This window comes from Typopeltis vanoorti, chromosome 3 (assembly GCF_054136105.1).
Source record: "Typopeltis vanoorti isolate ZY-2024b chromosome 3, IOZ_Tvanoo_1.0, whole genome shotgun sequence".
NCBI classification, from domain to species: Eukaryota; Metazoa; Arthropoda; class Arachnida; order Uropygi; family Thelyphonidae; genus Typopeltis; species Typopeltis vanoorti.
Window position 1 is genome coordinate 161038669 of NC_143551.1, and position 19690 is coordinate 161058358.

The following is a 19690-nucleotide window of genomic DNA, read 5'->3' on the forward strand; positions in this document are numbered from 1 at the left end:
AGTGTAAATAGCAGGAAATGTAAAAAAAAAAACATTTTAAAAAAGGCTAAAAGATGACTTGCTGCTAGTATGCGAGTCTACATACTTGATTACAAAATTTAATAACTGAAAATAAATGAATTCAGAATTACTTACATTTATCTATTTAAAAAAATCTTTAATTGTTGATTGTTTTTGCTTTATGTTTTTTTTTTTTTTTGACATAGTGCCAGATTGCTTTGCATCGAGTTCAATGCTTGACCTGTTTTCTACTATCGTGTTCAAAGTGGACATGGAGGGTCCAAGATCTTTTGCTAAATGCACACATGTTCGGGCATGCCAATCTGCACGTCGCAGAATTGCCATCTTTTCTTCTACCGAAATACATTTTCTTTTTTTTTTCTCCATGTTACTAACATGGATAATCCACCACCACAATTTTCAGATGCTAAATTATGTAACAGAAATTCTGCAATAAATTCATACTCTGATTGAAAATTCACAGTATTGCTCATCACAACATTCCTGCTTCAAGCGTGCAAGTCACCATGATGGCGGAAACGAAACTTACAGCTGAAAGCAACGCCATCTGGGAACAGAAATGCGCATATTTCTGCAGAAATCGATTCGAAAATCAGTATTGCCACCGGAGAAAAAAACGCAAATCACGGGAAATAACATCCACATCAAGTTGTTAATAGCGTGAAAACAATATACCGTAAGAATAGGCCTTATGACGGGACCAATGGAAAATGATGTATATGGCAGGAAAACGTAAATTGTGGGAACGTAAAAACGGGGTTTTACTGTATTTCCATTTCTGTGATGTAAATTTTTCAAAATGAAAATGTTAAGATATGAAGAAACTTATCTATCCTGGTGAATCTGATTCATAAGTGGTATGACATCAGGTCAGAAAGCAAGTTAACCATAATGAGATAATGAGATTTCTCCCATTACAGAGAAGGGGAGAAAAACATTTGAAATAGAGAATGCAAGGAGGAAGCGTAATGATTTTGGGGATAACCTTGTATTAGGAATTTGTTGGTAAAATATTCGCAAAGATTAAAAAGAAAATTCTTTCGACATATATACCTGCAAATATTCAAACTGAGAGATACTCAGTGTTAAAATTTAAGCAGTGAGTAAAGAGAATATTAGCCAGAAGACCAGTCTCTAGAAACTAATCTTTTATGGAAATCAGCAATAGAATTATTTATGAGAAAAGTATCATCCCGTGTTATTTACTAAACACATAATAATAATAATAGACAAGAAATTATATTCTTGTTTTAATCCTAAAAGACAAAGTCAAAAGTTGTGAAGATACAAAGATGCTTGTGCAAACTCTGTTTATGCTTGGATATAGGATTAAAATAAGAATACAATTTCTTCAATATCATCAAATTCCTGCCATGTACCCTCAAGGGGGTGTACAGGGTATGATAGCACTACATGAAAAAAATTACATCATTACTAATTTCCTATCCACAATTTTCCTCCAAATCAGCCTGTTAGTTGTCAAGACTCCAACATTATCAGATCTGATATTTCTATCGTCTAAGGCACTTTGTATCATATCAATCCACCTACATCTTGGTCTTTGTCTGGGTCGTTTTGCTGCCAACTTGGCAGAGAACACTTGTTTTTCCTAATCTTTCTTCACGCATTCTGTTTAAGTGACCATACCACCTGAGATTAGCTCTGCTAACGCATTCCTGGATGTTGACAATGTCAAGTTCTTTCCTAATATCCTCCTTTTTAATATGATATTGCCATTGATGCCATCTGTGCACGCCTATAATCTTTCTCAGGACTCGCATATCTGCGGTCTCTAGTCTTTGGTCAAGTGTTTTACTTCTGACCCAGCTCTCAGATCCATAAGTTAAAACTGGTTTGAAAACTGTCTTCTATACAGCTAATTTAGTGTTCGACTAATTTCTCTTTTATTCCATATGAATTTATTCAATTAACTTCCCACCAAACCAGCTTTGCTGATTCTGTTGTCTATTTCTTTATTTAATTTACCATCTTCAGTAAAAATCGTGCCTAAGTAGCTGAAATGTTTCACTTCTTCCACAGGTTCTCCATTCACAACACAGTTGACATTTTCAACAATTCTACCTATTTTCATTATCTTTGTCTTTTTAATGCTGACCTTCATACCATACCATATCTATTGGAACAGTTATTCAATTTAGTGAGGGAATCTTGCAAACTTGTAGCAGATTTATTTAGAAGTATAACATCATCCGCATAAAGCAAAGAGCTGACATTAACATCTCCAATTCTGATATCATGTTTAATACCAGTTTCTTTCATAATGTGATCCATATAGATAATGAATAACAGAGGTGATAATGTACATCCTTCTCTCACACCAGATTTAACATTAAACCATCTTCCTGTACTTCCTTCAATTCTAACTGCTGACTTACAACTCAAATAAAGACTAAGTACTGCTTGATATAATGCCCCATCGACACCATATAACTGCAACGTATTCAATAGCTTCTCTCTTGGCACCTTGTCATATGCCTTTTCCAAATCGACAAAACTTAAATACAGATCTTGGTTATATTCCCATGCTTTCTCGACTATTTGTTGTAAAGTGAAGATCTTATCCCGACAGCCTCTATTTGGCCTGAAACCAGCTTGTTCTTCACCAAGCTTTTCTTCCACAATTCTTCTCAACCGTTTCTCAAGTATACTTGCATAGATCTTGCCAGGAACACTCAGTAGGGAAATACCTCTGTAATTCTCACATTCAGTTTTATTTCCCTTTTTATATATGGGTACTATGAGAGCTCTACTCCAATCATCGGGAATTCGTCCCTCTGTCCAGGCTTTCTGAACTATGCAGTGCAGCCACTGTAAGACTCTTATACCACCATACTTCGGCATTTCTGGTCGAATATCATCTACCCCTGCTGCCTTGCCACATTTCAAGCCTTTGATGGCTTTTTCTACTTCAAGTATGGATACGTATTCCTGACTGCATGCCTGGTCAGTGTTTTTTTACCACTATGTTGTCATCACTGCTTGTTTCATTTAGCAGTTTTTAAAGTAATTACTCCATACTTCAAGGATATCTTTTTCTCCCATTTTCATGTCACCTTTATCATCTCTAATTCCTTTTACAGCACTCTTTCCTCCATTCCTAAGCTTCTTCAACAACCTCCAGAATATTTTGCCACCTTCTTGATATTTATTTTCTATATTCTTGTCAAAGTCCTCCCATGACTTTTGTTTAGCTAATTTTACACACTGTTTAGCTTTCTTACGTTTGTCTCTGTATTCTCTAAGAGCACAAGCTGACTTATTTGACAGGACTTTTGATGTGCTTTCTTCTTTTCCTTCACTGCCTCTTTAACTTCCTGTGTCCACCAATGAGTTCTGATTTTTTTTATCCTTGCAGACAACCTCACCACATGCCTCTCTGGCAGAATCAATCAATGTTTTCTTCAGAGTTTGCCACTGAATCTCCAAGGTTTGATTCCTGTTCTCTAACTCTTTCAATTTTCCTTCAATAATCTTTGTGTATTTTAGTCTACAGTTCACATCTGAGAGCGGCTCAACTTTTATTCGCTTTAAAACTTACTTAAATGTTATTCTTTTCAATATGAAATTCAATTTTATCCTGCTCAAGACTAAATAGTGATCCCTTACAATTTCAAATCCTCTGTACACTCTGGTGTCCTGCACAAGGGAGAAAACATCAACAATAACATAGTCAATGAGACTTTCTTATTCCTATCCTCTTCTCTCCATGTAAATTTGTGCACATTTTTATGTTGGAACATGGTGTTAGTAATAACCAGTCCATATCCTGAGCAGAAATCCAACAGGCATTTGCCATTATTAATAGCTTTGCTCTTTTCTCCAAATTTTCCCAAAATATTTTTGTATGTCTCACAATCATTTCCTACTCTGCTATTTAGATCCCCAACAAGGACCAACTTTTCCTTTTTCATTGTGTCAGTTGCTTTTTCTAAAGCCTCAAAATATTCCTCCACTTCTGCCTTAGTAGAACCTTCTGTGGGACCATAGGCACAAATAAGTCTCATTGTCCAGTTCCCCATTCTCATATTTGCCCACATTACTCTACTTGAGATTGCCTGCCATTGAAGAAGATTAGCCTCTTATTTTGTGTTGAATACTATAGCTACTCCTTCTTTTCCTTGATTGTCATTACCTGAATATAATATTTTGTATTTATTGCTCAGAAAGATCTCACCAGTTTTTGTCTTTTTTGTTTCAGTCACCCCTATTATGTCGATCTGGTACTTATCTAATTCCTCAGCTAGCTCCATTTCTTTGCCATTCAGGCTTCTTATGTTGATAGTACCGATCTTTGAATCTGGTGATGTTGAGTTGAGGTTTGTTTTCAGATTTGTTCCAGTAGCTGACTTTTCGCTGTTCGCCCTGGTTCCTTGGCGAAAACAACAGGGACCTTTTTTTAACTGGGCGACGCCCCAGCCGGCATGAAATTTTGTCATGTTGTACCATCATTTTTTATTTTGGTTTAACCAAATACAATTTGGTCGGCTAAATCCCAAATTGCCAGCCCATCCTCGTTCGTTCAGTATCCAAGTAGATACCCAACAGGGTGCACCACGAGAAGGTGAGGATTGGACATTAGGTCAGAAGCCCTGGTCGGTTCTCTGCATTCCTTTAAAGGCTATGTGGAGGTCTCCTCTCAGTTATACAGCTTTGACCCTTAAGCACCTCATACAATTTCTTATCCATTATAATTTATTTGACAATGAAGTGAAAAAAAAAAAGTTTTTCTATAAAGAATGCAGTTCTAATGTTAATTAAGGAAATCAAGTCCTGAAACATTATTCTAAGTCATTTCGGATATATCTAATTCTTTTATATTTAAACACCAGTATTATACTTTTTTCAATGCAAAAAGATCAGTCATACCAAATCAGTTAAGTTTAGTATTAGTGTTTTTTGTGGATGATGTTAATCCATACTAAGCTGTGTCATGCATGCACAAGTTTTTTAGCTATAAAATAAATTAAAGATACCAAGATTAGATGTTTTACTAAAAAATAAATAAACAAAAATAAATAAAAAGTTATTCTACTTAGGAAGAAAAATTGCATGTGTATTTCTAATTATCAGTTCACTCAAGTTGTGATGATTTTGTAAACTGGTGGCAAATGCAAATGTTAAACTGTGGGATACATTTTCTGTTATCTCTCCTAAAATATATTCTTGTTTAATCCTTTATTCATGTATGAAAACAAAGTTGAAGCAACTCGATGAGTAGGCTACTTGTATATATATAGAGGCAAATCACTTCAGATAACTTTGTTTGCATACACTTGGATAAAGGATTATAATTTCTTGACATCTTTATTTTATAACCAACTAAAAAAAGTGTCAGCAACTAGCTCTAATCCAGAGTATTTTAATAATAAAGTGTTACATCTTCTCACTACTTGTATAACATTTCAATAAGATTTCTGCATTACTGCAACTTGGTATCTCTTCTGGGGTCTGGCTTCCACTGATGAGACATCAATAAAGGTCGAAACCAGTCTGAGTAGTTGCCCTTCCCATAATGCATAGCATTATACATACGTGAATGGATGTGCTTAGCATTATGGAATACTAAGGGAATTAATGCGAAGTCATTTGTTTCTATATATACAAGTAACCTAGTTGTGAAGATACTTCACACAAACAAACCTGGATAAAGGATTAATACTAATACTAATATACTCAAATACTAAATTTACAAATTAGTATTTGAGATTGATCAATAAATAACATTATGCAAATGCATAATGTTATCTTGTTCAAAGTCATAAACATTATGTATTTGCATATGAAAATATGCATTATAAAAACCAATAATAAAAATCAATAATTCCCCATTCCTGGCAATATCAACAGTGCACTTTATACATTATTTGCTAGCATGACCATAATTTTCTACAACCCTAGATGTTTTTCTAAAAAATAAATAAAATAAACAAAAAGTTATTCTCCTCAGAAAGAAAAAATTGCATGTGTATTTCTAATTATCAGTTCACTCAAGTTGTGATGATTTTATAAACCAGTGGTGAATGCAAATGTTAAACTGTGGGATACATTTTCTGTTATCTCTCCTAAAATCATCAAAAGTACAATTTTTTTACAATAAAAAACATCACAATTATTGCTACTTTAATAAAATAATTGTATACTCTGATTTTATATACAAAAGAAAATTCAAATTCCTATAAAATGCCATTTTAAATAGATTTCCATATCAATATGTGGCATATATACTGCTCAACAAAATTAACAGATCAATCCAATAGAAACTTATGAAAGAATTAAACCAGGAACCAATAATAGAAAAAATTAAAAAATATAAACATAAATGGATGGAACACGTTCAAAGAATGAAAACAGAAAGATTATCAAAACAAGCCTTAAAGTACAAGCCATTAGGAAAAAGAAAACCAGGACGTCCTCTTAAACAATTCAAGATGACTTCTAAGGCCGGAACAGGCCATGCTAGGCCTAAATCCTTGATATGCATGATGATGATCCAATAGAAAATCCAACAATCACCACATGCACGCACATCACCTGTACCTTCAAAGATGGCAAGTCATCATAGTTTAGATGACTATTTGAGTCATCTAAACTACATTTTCTGTTCTAGTCATCTGTTGGATGACTAGCCAGTCAGTTGCAGGTGAAAATGACATGTTAACTTAATGTATCATGGCCTGTCATCTCCATAATATGGATGCAGGAATTTCAGGAGACAGGAATCATTACAAGAAACGGCTGACGAAGGTCATCTGAGGGCTACATCAATAGAACAGACCATTATCTGGCTCTTACAGCGACAGAGAACCGTACAATGTCCCACCACCAACTGTCTCTTGAGTTTGCTGCAGCCACAGGTGAAAACATTTCTAACCAGACTATGTTAAGAAGGATTAATTCAAGTGGACTTGAATTAGTATACTTGAATAAATAATAAATAACTATGTGAAGAAGACCCAGTGATTTGTATCCTATTAATCACAAATCACCACAGAACTTGTCAAAATTGGTGCCATGAACATGTGACTTGGAGCACTGAGAAATTGAGTACAGTTCTGTTCTGTGATGAGTTGCATTTTGGCCTTCAAATGGATTCTAGGCCTTTGATCTGGAAGGGAATGAGGAATGCAGTACCTTCATGCATGCATGACAATGCCATTACCCATACAGCTCAAATGGTGGTGGAGTATCCAATAACTGCATTGGTTAGAATGATCACCAGATTTAAATCCGATCAAGTATGTAGGGTGCTCTTACTGCACCCTACATACTTGATTGGATTTAAATCAAGTTTTAAATCAAGATTGGAGTGGCTACTGACATCAGGCATGATTCATGTCAGTAGCCACTGCCTCATTCAGTTGGTGAGCTAAAGTCTGCTCTGCTAGAACTATGGAATTTGGTGCCAAAGAATCTTATCGATACCTTTTTATTAAGCATGGTCTGCAGCTATCAGGTCTATTTAACCATCAGAGGGGATGAATCATGTTGTTTAGTGGTAAAACAATATCTAACGTCAATAACTAACTAAATTTATTTAATTTATTAGATTAATAAGCTAATATTTTGTCTCGGTCACCAAGACATCTTTATAAGCACTAAGAAATATGTTGAGCACATACACACAGGTACATTAGTGGGAAAGCAAACACACACTGTTTGTAAAAGGCACACTGCTACAAGACTAATTTGCACCCTTTATAGGTGTGGTGATGGACACGCTGCAGCCAAATTTATTTAAGTTTGGGAAATTTGGTGCTGTGGCACATTCCAGGAATAGTCTCTCTCTCTGATTTAAATCAGTTTCTGTACGGGAGGGAGGTTCCCCCTATAGGATTCGGTCATCTATATCTATGGTCTGCCACCCCGGAACGACTCTAGTGTAGATGAAGGACATATTTTCGGTATTCTAGTCATTCCAGGGTGGCAGACCATGCCACAGATACTGAAAAAAGACACCTAATAATAAATGGTTTACTTTTGAAATAATCAATCTACAGCATCAAAAGATGATGATAAAAGAGAAACTTGCTATTCAATGCATACCTGATTTACTAATAAACCACAAACAGTTACTATCGATTATAATACAAAATTAGTATATATATATATATATATATATATATATGTTTTTATGTTGAGCCCTATAGTACATTAGTACCATGTATAGGTGGTGGGTTGGGAAAGGAGGAATTTGTTTACATTTGATTTGAATGACTTTAAATTGTATTCCTTGGGAAACAGAGCAGGTGGGAGACTGTTCCACAGTGCAGCAGTTGCAGGGATGAAGGAAGAAGAAAAGAAACTTCACCTAGATAGTTCATCTAGAAACTGTTTGTCTCTAGGTGAACTGTGAAGGGATGTTGTGCAGCAGCTCTACGTGTTCCAATGAGTTCAGTACTGAGCAGAGAAATTATTGATGATATTTCCGATGAGCATTTCCCATGGAAATATTTGTAGAATATACATACTGCAGAGACCATATGTCTGTGTGAAAGAGGGGGGGGAGGAGTTGGTAAAGGATGGATCATTTATAAGTCTAATTGCTCTCCTCTGTATTGAGTCGAGCATTTTGAGAGAGCTTTTTAGGGACCCCACCCCATATGTCAGAGCAGTATTCAATAGTTGGGCGGATTTGTAACTTGTATAATGTTAATAGCTGTTCAGGGTTGAAGTAAAGTCTTGAGCGAAAGAGGAATCCTAGTTTTTTTGAGGCTGAGGATGCAATGTTTGAGATGTGTTTATGCCAGGAGAGGTTTGATGTGTGAGATCTCAAACTGTCTGGAAATTTGGGTATCGTCAAAAAGGATATTGGGAAAAAATGTTTTTTTTTTTTTTTTTTTTAATGGGAAATAGTACAGGCTGGGTTTTATTCGCATTGAAATTTATGAGGTTATCTGAACCCCACTGGAGGATGGCTTGGAGATCAGAGTTGAGAGTCGCAGTGGTTGATGTTCTGGAGGTTGAGGTGAGTTGTGTAGGGTAAGGCTTATCAAATGAAAGCAAAGAGCGCAGGGTGCTGTAGTCTGCAAAACTGTGTATTGGGTTGGAGGTCAACTGTAATAGGTCATTGATATATAGCAGGAAGAGGGTTGGTGAGAGGACAGAACCTTGTGGGACCCCAACATTAATTGAGTGGTGAGAGGATAGGGAGCAATCCACCATCACACAGAATGTGCGTCCAGACAGAAAACTGGCAATCCATCTACAGAAGCTCTGGGTCAGATTGAAAGATGGTAGGTTGCCTAGTAGGCCTTTGTGCTAGACCCGGTACTGAACTCTTTGGAGATATCTAGTGCAACCACTTGATATTCGCCAAACCTCTCCATAGCCTTCATCCAGAGATGGGTGATGTATGTGAGTAGATTTCCTGTTGATTGGCAGTGGCGGAATCCATACTGGTGGTCCTTTATTTGGTGAGTGTCTTCAAGATGGTGTAGGAGTTGGGAATTGATTTTTTTTTTACTATCTTCGACAGAACTGAGGTAAGTGAGATAGGACAGTAATTGGATGGCAGTGACTTGTCACCCTTCTTGGAGATGGGCTGAATATAGGCCAATTTCCAGTTTGTGGGATAGATTCCAGTGGAGTAAGAGATTGTATATATAAGTGACATAGGATAGGGGTCAGTTCTGAAGTACAAACTTTCAGAACAATTGGGAGAATGCCATTAGGACGAGAAGACTTTTTTTGTGTCTAATTTAAGGAGTATTTTTCTGATCTCATACTGGCAAAAGGATACAGGGCATTGTATGTTGGATGTCTGGAATGGTTGGGGGACATTTACCATTGTCAGTTTTGCATGCACTTTATAGCAAAGTATGAGGCCAGAAGATTGGCTTTTTCTGTGAGTGATGATGCAATAGAGTCATCGGGGCGTGATAGGGGTGGGAATAGTGTTGGGCAGAAATTACGGCCAATTGCTTTGGCGAGAGACCAAAAGGCTCGGCTGCCGTTTGGACAAGCTGCTAATTTCCTGCTTTTTGCTCTTTCGAACTCTGTTTTGAAAGTGTTGATTGTTTTTTTGCATTTATTATGGGCTTCGGTGTAAGCTTTGAAGGAGGATGGGGGTTCTTGATTTCAGCCAGTTGTGGTATGTCTGGTGTTTCATCTCTACAGTCTTGGCACATCTTTTGGAGAACCAGGGTTTCATTAGGGAATGGCAGTTCAAGGTGCTGTGTGGAATGTGTGTATTCATGCCGGTGAGGATTACTTTGGTAATAAGCTCGGTGTATATATGTTTGGGTTGGAAGGCCGGAAGCAATAGTCCAACCATAGGAATGCGGCATAAAAGTTGCAGAGGCTCTGTCCCACTTGGCACTGTTATAGTGCCAAACTACTCTTGTGTGGGAGTGTCTGTGTAAACGTTGTTGCATGGGGGAGAAGATGAGAACTAGGTTGTGGTCAGAATTGCTCGGGGGGGCTCACTACTTTCACTGTGTATTTGGAGGAGTCATTGGCGAGGAAGAGATTAGGGTGTTTGGGGGGTGGTTTGGGTTATCTGGTATTCTGGTTGGCATCTGGACAAGTTGTGTAGGGTTGTTAGTGATGGCAAATGTTTCGGCATCTCTGCCTGCAAGATCTGTACAGCTGGAGGAGAAATGTCAGCTGGGGTTGTGGACATTAAATCTCCTAGGAGGATGATTTCACTGTTGGGAAAGTGGAATTGGAGAAAGTTGATTTTTAGGGAGAGGAAATTAAAGAGCTCAGAGTGGTTGGTTGTGTTGAGGGAGCGATAGAGACAGCAGATGAATTGGACTGAGTGGGAAAGGGATATTTTCAACCAAAGGAGGTCAAAGTTGGGTGATTCTAGGTTGGGTGCTCTCTGGCAAGATATGTCAGAGCGGATGTATGTGCAGACACTACCCTTGGAATGAAAGTTGTTGAAGAGTGAGTAGTTTGGAAGGTTGAGATAAGTGGTGTTGAGAGGAGGTGAGATTTGTGTTTCTGCCAGGAACAGTAGGTTGGGTTTGGTTGACTGTAGGTGGTAGTGGACCCTATGCATGTTGGAGTTTAGGCCAAGGATGTTGGTGAAGTGGATGTGTAGGGTTTTGTGTGTCGTATGTTGGACCACACAGGTCTTGCACATTTCCTATGCGGTACCTGTATGCTGGTCTCCTTGGTGGCTGCTAGTGGCATCACTTGGTTTTTTCACCAGTGTATCTTGTCTGTCGATGGTCCAGTTGTTGTCACTGTTTTGATGTTTTTCTTCGAGTTGTCTTTGTTCCCTTTGTGCAAATGATAGGTCTGGTGTGCATGTATGCACAAATGGGGACAGATGTCTTTGATCTTGTTGTTGATCGCTGTCATTATTTTTGATGAGGTTGCCGGCGTGTCGCAAGTCACTTTTACTAGGCACGGGATGTTCGTACCGTCCTTCCTTTTATTTATAGGCCCGAAACGGTAGCACCTGACGATATTCTTAGGATCGATGTAGCATTCTTCAGCGAGTTTGTTGATGTCCTCTTGTAATGATTTTCCGTTTTCTGTTGGGAAATTCAAAATGATGGTGCTGAGTTTTTTTTTATTTAGCCTCCATCAAGTCGTTTACTGTTGCTGCGATTAGATTGCAAAGTTCTTTTGCTGACGGAGTGGAGCTTGCGTTGCGCTGGTTTTCAATTTGTTCTAGCTTAGTTTCGACTGCCCGTATTTTGGAGGTAAAAGTTTTATTTAAAGCATTGATGTGCTGTTTGAGGTGTTCAACATGTTTACCTATGTTCAGTAGTTGTTTTACCGAAGGGAGGCACAGCGAACAGAACGGCTGGTAAAGTTCAATAAGTAGCTTTTGCACAGCGAACAGAACGGCTGGTAAAGTTCGATAAGTAGCTTTTGCACAGCGAACAGAACGGCTGGTAAAGTTCGATAAGTAGCTTTTGCACAGCAAACAGAACGGCTGGTAAAGTTCGATAAGTAGCTTTTGCACACCTTCGTCAATTTCCGCGCAGGAAGTGTGCAACCAGTGGCAACAGAACTTGCAGAATATGCCCTTTTTTTCTGTCTGTGACACCAGTTTTGCAGCTGCAGCACGTAGTAGGTATGTCAGTGGCGGTCGAAGGCACTGAGCTGGCAGGACACGTTTGCCGTTGGCTTTTGATGCCGCCTTCTTTGTTGCATACGGTAACTGAAAAGCGTAATACTTCAGTTTGTACTGAAGTATTTCGCTGTTCGGTAACTGCTGTTGGGTTTCCGTTTGCTGGTTAATTTCGTTGGAAAAACACTCGCAATAACGGTAAATTGGAGAATACAAATTTAAAGTAGCTTATTCACCAACACCGCTGGAGTCCGATATATAGCATAATAAAAGAACTTTCAAAAACACATGTACCCATTCTATTAAAAACGAGAGATTAAAGAGAGAATCTGAGTGGTGAGAATAAAAAACACTTCTGAAATTTGGATCATTTTAAACAATTTTTTGCTAAGTCTAACATTAGAAACTATGCTAATCAACCAAGTTAAAACTCCAGGGAAATTCCTAATAGCTAGAAATTAAAAGAAAATAATTCTAAATCAAAAACGGCTTTTTTCAGAAATGTGCACACTATAGACCATAAGGGTTTCAGGAAAAATAAATAAAACAACATGGACAGAAATGAAAACCAATCAGGAGATGAAAAAAGAACTATACCACCATATTCCTGTAATAGCAAAAATCAAAGAAAAACAGTGAAAGTAGTACATTAGATTTAGTAGATTTATACAGAATGCCTATTACAAGATTTCTGCAAATTCTCTAATTAATAGCAGTGCTTCATGTTATAAACAACAGCAGAGAAAAAAAAGAATTAAATTTACTAAAATTTCTCTTCATTTACAACTAGCATCCTCAGAGCACCCAAGCAGATAGCGGTAGAAACAATTCAAGCTTTAACTGAAATGAAATAATGTCCTAACAAGGTGCCCACATGCAGTACCAATGTAATATAGGTTGACTACCTTTCATGGATGTAAGTTACATAAAATGGATAGCTCATTCAGAGTACAAAGAGCTGGAACTGTTGTTGCAGACTTTACTGGTAGATTAGTATCTATCCACCACCAAAATCATCTTAAGATAATATGAATATCTAGAGTTCCGTAACTTATTTTTAGTGAACCTAAACTGTCTTGCAGAAGATGAGGTTCCAGATGGTAAGAAACCAGGAAGTCACACATTCTTTAAGTGCCTAGTTAAAGCAGTGAGTAGTTTGGTTTAGGAATGTTAGAGAGATAAGTTTTCATATTTACAGTGAAAAGAGGTCAAGTACATTGCTCAAGATTTGAACTTCACACAATTATTCTTTTAGGGGTAATACTAACTATTATTACAGCCTCTACTGCCTCTTGAGACTTTTACCGTTAACTTTCTCACAAGCTTAGCAACCAAAAGAAAGTGTTTTAAAAAGACTGTTGCTTTTACCAATGATTTATGAAAATTACATAGACAACAGTAAAAACATAAAAAACATCAGTTTTTCTTCCCTCAGAAATTCTTTTAAACTTTCATGAAGAGAAATTAACAGTCACAAATATCAGTTTTACCTTGCTATGAAGATTCACTCAGAGAAAAGGGTGTTTTTTAATCTCTGGTAATTTAAAGATGAAAATTAAAACTTTCAAGTTTTAATTTTCATTAATTACAAGGAATTAAAGATAATGAATATCAAATGCTGCTAAATTTAGGTGAGTAATATAAAAAGACTGGTTGTAATCAAGAAAACATGATTATTCAGAAGGTGAGTTCAAACAGCCTTTTTAGACGTTAAGACCTTCTTGACTGCAAAAATTCTCAATTCAAATATATATTTAAACTGTTTCTTTTGAGTGGATCTTTCTCTGCATGTTTCAATATGGATAATAAAAATAGCTTCAGTTGAGAACTTCCTTATTAAAATTTCCCTTTTTTTATTTATTTTTTTTTATTAATCTTTGAATTTGTATTTCTAATTATGTCACATTACAAAACAAAATTCATTTAATTTGCTTCTTACAGAAAATACAGTTTATCATGACTAGCATTTGTTTTTTCCTTTACTAATAATGGCATTCCTAATTTTTAAAGGCAGATTTTACATAGTGTTAAAAAGAACTTACATGTGCATTTAAAGAAATGCACATGTATTTCAAGATATTTCAATTGAAATATCTTGAAATATTATCGAAATTGATATACAGTTGAGTCTCTTTTTATGCAGTAGATATGTTCCACAGAAAACCGCATATAAAAAATTGCACAAAAAAGACCTAACTTATGTTGAAAAATTAGGGATACGTTCCATAATTTTCTAAAACTGCATAAAACTGAAGCAATAAATTAAAATAAACCTAAAATCACATAAAAAAGTTTATAAAAATTCAGGAAAATAAGAATGCCTAAGTTTGTTTTAAAGCTTTATTCATTTAATTTTATTGAAAATTAACATTTTTTTTTTACATTTTTTCATCAGAATTATCATTGCTATTAGACAATATCTGGCAAAGTTTGCGAACTGGTGAAAAATCACTTTCATCACTAGAAGAGATAGTCTGCACATCAGATCTGTATGGTAAAAGCAATGGTTCTTCACAAACAGAATTATCATCACCCTCGTTCTGTGCTGATTTTTTTCTTCTGAAAATGTAATCAGTGATTAAACTTTGCGATGATGATTTTACTAATTTTTTATACAGCTTGTGATATCCAGACATACGGTTCTTCAGCTCACGTTGGAATTTAAAGACTAGTTCAGAATTTGTCATTAACAAGAAAGTGATTTTCCAATTTATTGCCCAGTTCAAGACAGTGAGGGGAACAGGTTTTTCTTCCGCTTCACTATGGTTTTCTGGATCTTCAACGATATCTAAAGATAATCGATATCCAATAATATCATCGTCACTTAAGGCATTATCCACAAGCAATTCGTCTATATCATTCTGGCTAAATGTATCAAAACCTTCTCCACCAATTTCATGTACCAAAGTAATGATTTCAGCTGATAATGTAGATGTTTGAATGGTTGCACTGTTTGCAACACAACCAGGCCAAGCTGCTTTCCAGCAGGCATTTAAAGTTTGTGGTCTTATTTCAGCAATAACAGATGCAGCATGATTTAAACAGTCCAAAATAGAAAATTTTTTCCAAATGTCATTTACTGTTAATGATTCATTTTCTAGTTCTTCCAATGTAAATTGAAAAGTGTGCTTAACGTAATATTTTTTAAAGGAAATTATGCCTTGCTCTAATGGCTGAATAATGCTTGTATTGTTGTATTGGGAAGTACAACACTACCTGCACATTTGGATGTTCTAAATGCGGATGACATGGTGCATTGTAAACAATTAATAAAACTTTAAAATTGAGAGCTTTTTGCTTCATATATGTTTCCACTTCTGGTATAAAGCAATTATTGAACCATTCAGTAAATACAGCAGTTGTTACCCAGGCCTTTGTATTAGCCATCTAATGTACCGGCAGCTGTTTTAGATCTTTGCCTTTTAGAGCACGTGGTCTTAGAGATCGATTTACTAGGAGAGGTTTCAACATTCAATCCCCTAATGCATTGCTGCAAAGTAACGTTAATTGATCTTTGCTTGCTTTAAACCCAATTGCTTTTTTCTCAGACTTTGTGATGGAAGTTTGACCAGACATTTTCTTCCAAAACAATCCTGTTTTGTCAGCATTAAATACTTGATCGGGACAATATCCACCATCTTCCTGTAATCTTCATGTTATGAAGTGCATTCCTATTTAAAAACCCAGTTAGCCATCCTTCGCTAGAAGAAAATTTTTTATCAGCCTGTGAAGTGGAAATAGATGGCTCCAACTGCTTCATCTGTTCATAAACTGAAGAGTTTTTTTGTTTAAATTAAATAACCACTTATAGGAATTCTTCTTCGAGTTAATTCCTCAATCTAAATTACAAGAGCTCGTTTTGTTTTTTTCTAATAAAGCACCTCTTAAGTACGATGATAATTTGGCACTTAGTTTTGTGCCAGAAATGACAGATTTTCTTATTGCGACTTCATTCTTTTTAATTGCTCTTACAGTAGATTTGCCTAAAGTAAAATGTTTACCAATTGCCGTAGATCCCTCTCCTTTTGCTAAGCGATCTAAAATTGCAATTTTCATTTCCAAAGAGACTGCTTTTCTTTGGCGATTTTTTTTCTCCACTGGCCCAAATTAAATCTTTAAAATAAAAATTAGCAAAATTTAGACTTATGATGATAATGAAAAGACAAACACTTACTCACATGCAAAATCAAAATTCATGGATACTCACTGACTTACACATTACTCACGTCATGCCAGAATGTGCTGCAACACACTGTTCATTATGTACAATGGTACATAAGTTTTGTAGTTATGCAGTGCATAACTTCAAAACCACATTGTACTATTACATGGTGCTTCAGAGAAGTCAGCTGATATGTAATGGTCAGTTAATTGAAGGGTCATTTTTGCTAAGGTCAGATAAATGGTAGATTACTGTATAATTCAAATATTTTATATTTTTGTTAGCAATTTGACTGCCATCAAACAAACATATATTAGCTTCGGGGATTTGCTAATCTGGGGAGAATATAATGGAGGGAGGAGTATTATTGATGATAGTTGATGAGCTGAAGTCAAGGAGAATAGAAGTTGAATTGCAGGATAGGGAAATGAGCACATTTGAAGCCATTTGGTGTGAGATTGAGGCTAGCAGAACAAAATATACAATGGGGTGCTGCTATAGACCACGTGATGGAAAAGATGGTGGAGATAGTATGCATAAGCAAATAGAAGAAATGAGTAGAAGGAGGGTAATTATTATGGGAGATTTCAACTATGGTAACATTGATTGGAGGGAGGAGAGGACACATGGGAGGAAGGAATTGGATTTTATGCAGTTATTAAGGGATACCTATCTGCAACAGCATATAATGGAAAATACTAGGGGTCAGAGAATGTTTAACCTAGTAACTGCATCTGAGGATTTGGCAGTAACGAATATGACCACATTGCCACCAATTGGTGAGAGTGATCATGGGGTGTTGACTTGGGAGGTTGCTAAAGGTGTGGAATTTACAATTAAGACAGGGTACATGTGGAATTATCAGGCTGGTAAGTATGACAAGCTTAGGAGTTTGATTGGTTCAGTGCCATGGCATGTAAAACTGCAAGGGCTGGATGATGATAGTGCATGGGAGGCAGTTAAGAAGTGTTTGCAGGAGGCAACGGCTGACTATATACCTAGAGTCCGAATAATAAATCAAGTAGGGGTTAAATGGATGAATAACACCATTAAACTTGAGCTGGAAAAAAAGAAACAACCGTGGAGAGAATTTAAGAAGAAAGGTGACTTGCAGGAACATGAATGGTATAAAGCCCAGGGCAGAAGGGTAACAAGTGTGTTAAGAAAAGCAAAAGCGGATTATGAAAGAACATTAGCCATGCAGACTAAAGAGAATCCCAAACAGTTTTTTCGATATGTTGCAAGTAAAAGAAAAAACGTATACGGTAGATTGATTTTAAAGAATGCCGATGGTAGGGAGGTAACCGAATAAGTTGATATAGTAGAATTACTGAGTGAACACTTTGCAAGAGTATATCATCCAGGTGGTGAAATTGCAGAAATGGAAGCTTATACAGAAATTGTGGTGAATGAAGTGGAGGTGAATAGTCTATTACAAAACCTCAATGTCAATTCATCTGCGGGATTGGATGGTATACCAGCTCGTTGTACAAGAAGCAGCTAAAGAATTGTCAATGCCTTTGACCATTTTGTTTAATTTGAGTCTCTGGTCTGGGTTAGTCCCGAGGGAAAGGAAAGAGAGGAAAATATTTCCACTGCATAAAGGAAGTTCCAAGACTGCCGTTGAAAATTACCGGCCAATCAGCATATTAGGAATTGTTGTCAAGGTCTTGGAGAAAATAGTCAAGAGGAAAATACAAGATTGGATAGATGAAAATGGGATACTGTATGGGGGACAGCATGGTTTTGCGAAGGGTAGATCATGCCTCAGTAACTTGCTCATGATCTATAACACAGTGACGGCTGAACTGGATAAGGGTAACAGGTTTATTTACAGTGATTCTACTCGACCTTGCTAAGACCTTTGATAGGATACCACATGGAATTCTAATCAGTAAACTGCAGCATATGAGAATGGATAGAGGGTTGGTGAGATGGATAGGAGGGTGGTTGATGGAGGGATATCAGAGAGTGGTATATTCAGGAGTAGAGTCGAAAAGACTGCCCGTGACTAGCGGTGTGCCAGAGGGTTCTGTTCTTGGACCACTAATGTTTAATTTGTTCATTAATGATATAGGGAAGGATCTGAGAGGAATGGTTCATTTTTTGCTGATGATGCAAAGTTGGGTAGGGCAATAATGAATGCAGAAGATGTCAAAATCTTGCAGGACAATTCGGATAGATTGGAGTTCTAGGCTAAGGAGAATGGATGTCAATTTAATGTTGAAAAATGTAAGGTTTTGCATTTTGGGGTTAAAAGATTAGCAGCAGTATATCACATTGGTGGAACTGTGCTCCAGGAAATTGACGAGGTCAGTGATTTGGGAGTGTTGGTGGATAGAGAGTTGAAGTTTAGGGAACACATCGCAAAAGTGGCAAAATCAGCTTACCAAATCACTTGGTTGCTGAAAAACACTTTAACGAGCAGAGGACAAACAGGTTATTGTTACTTTGTATTGAGCCTTGATAAGATCCTATCTAGACTACTTTGCTCAGATATGGGCACCAGGGTTTCGGGAAGGAGGTGGAGAGGATCCAGGACTACGGAATGAACCTTATGAGAACACGTTGAAGATTTGTGGGCTGCAGAAATTAGTTGATGGGGCAGGGGGGGGGGTGATATGATTGAGACATTCAAATTACTGATGGGTTTCTATAAGATTAATTCAGAAGATATTTTTGAGAATAGGACTGGCAGTGGGAGGACTAGGGGCCCTCCATGGAAGCTTGGTAAGAGCGTGGTTAGCAAGGGTGTTAGAGCTAGGTTTTTACTTGGAGAGTGGTAAATGAGTGGAATAAGCTGCCATGACTGTAAATGAGTTCAAGGTGATGTATGATAGATACTGTGTGAATGTTGAATAGTTGTTCTTGACATGATGTTGGACCTCCCTCGATGAGTCTAAGGACTCCTTGGAGCTGCCTGTAATAATAATAATAATATGCCACTGTCACCTCTAAACCTTCTTCAAAGCAAAAGCTTGATTTAGCAGTCACAGAATGCAAACTGCTAATATTTCAGAAGAAAAAAAAAGTTAAACAATTACAGAAAATAATTATAACTGCATTAGTTATTAATTACTCGTGAAGATAATGCATGCTCAGTTTAGGAAGGGAAAACTACTTTTTTGTATATGTTTGATTTCAATGCTGATATTTCATGACCCCCAGTATACTTTTTTTTCTCTCTGTGGTTTATTCCAGTACATCACTTACTTAAAAAAAAAAAGCTAACACCTGTTTATTCCCGTATATAGGGAGTAGGCGAGTCCAATTAGCCCTATCTAACTTTTGGAGACTGAGTGGGCAGTTCAATCTTCCCTGGTACCCAATCAGAGATAGCTACCTAAGGCAATCACTAATTAAGCAGCATGCAGTGAAGAGAGACAGCTCAACAAGTGCCGCCATCTCATGGTCCCTAACCCTCATATTTAATGTCCGAAATAATGTGGGTTCTATGG

The 19690-nt window shown here is 36.8% G+C and overlaps 1 protein-coding gene across 5 annotated transcripts in view; it reads right to left on the reverse strand.

Moving 5' to 3' along the window:
• LOC150108709 (endoplasmic reticulum transmembrane helix translocase) overlaps window positions 1-19690 on the reverse strand; it is a 647746-nt gene that overhangs the window by 58982 nt on the left and 569074 nt on the right. The window lies entirely within an intron of this gene.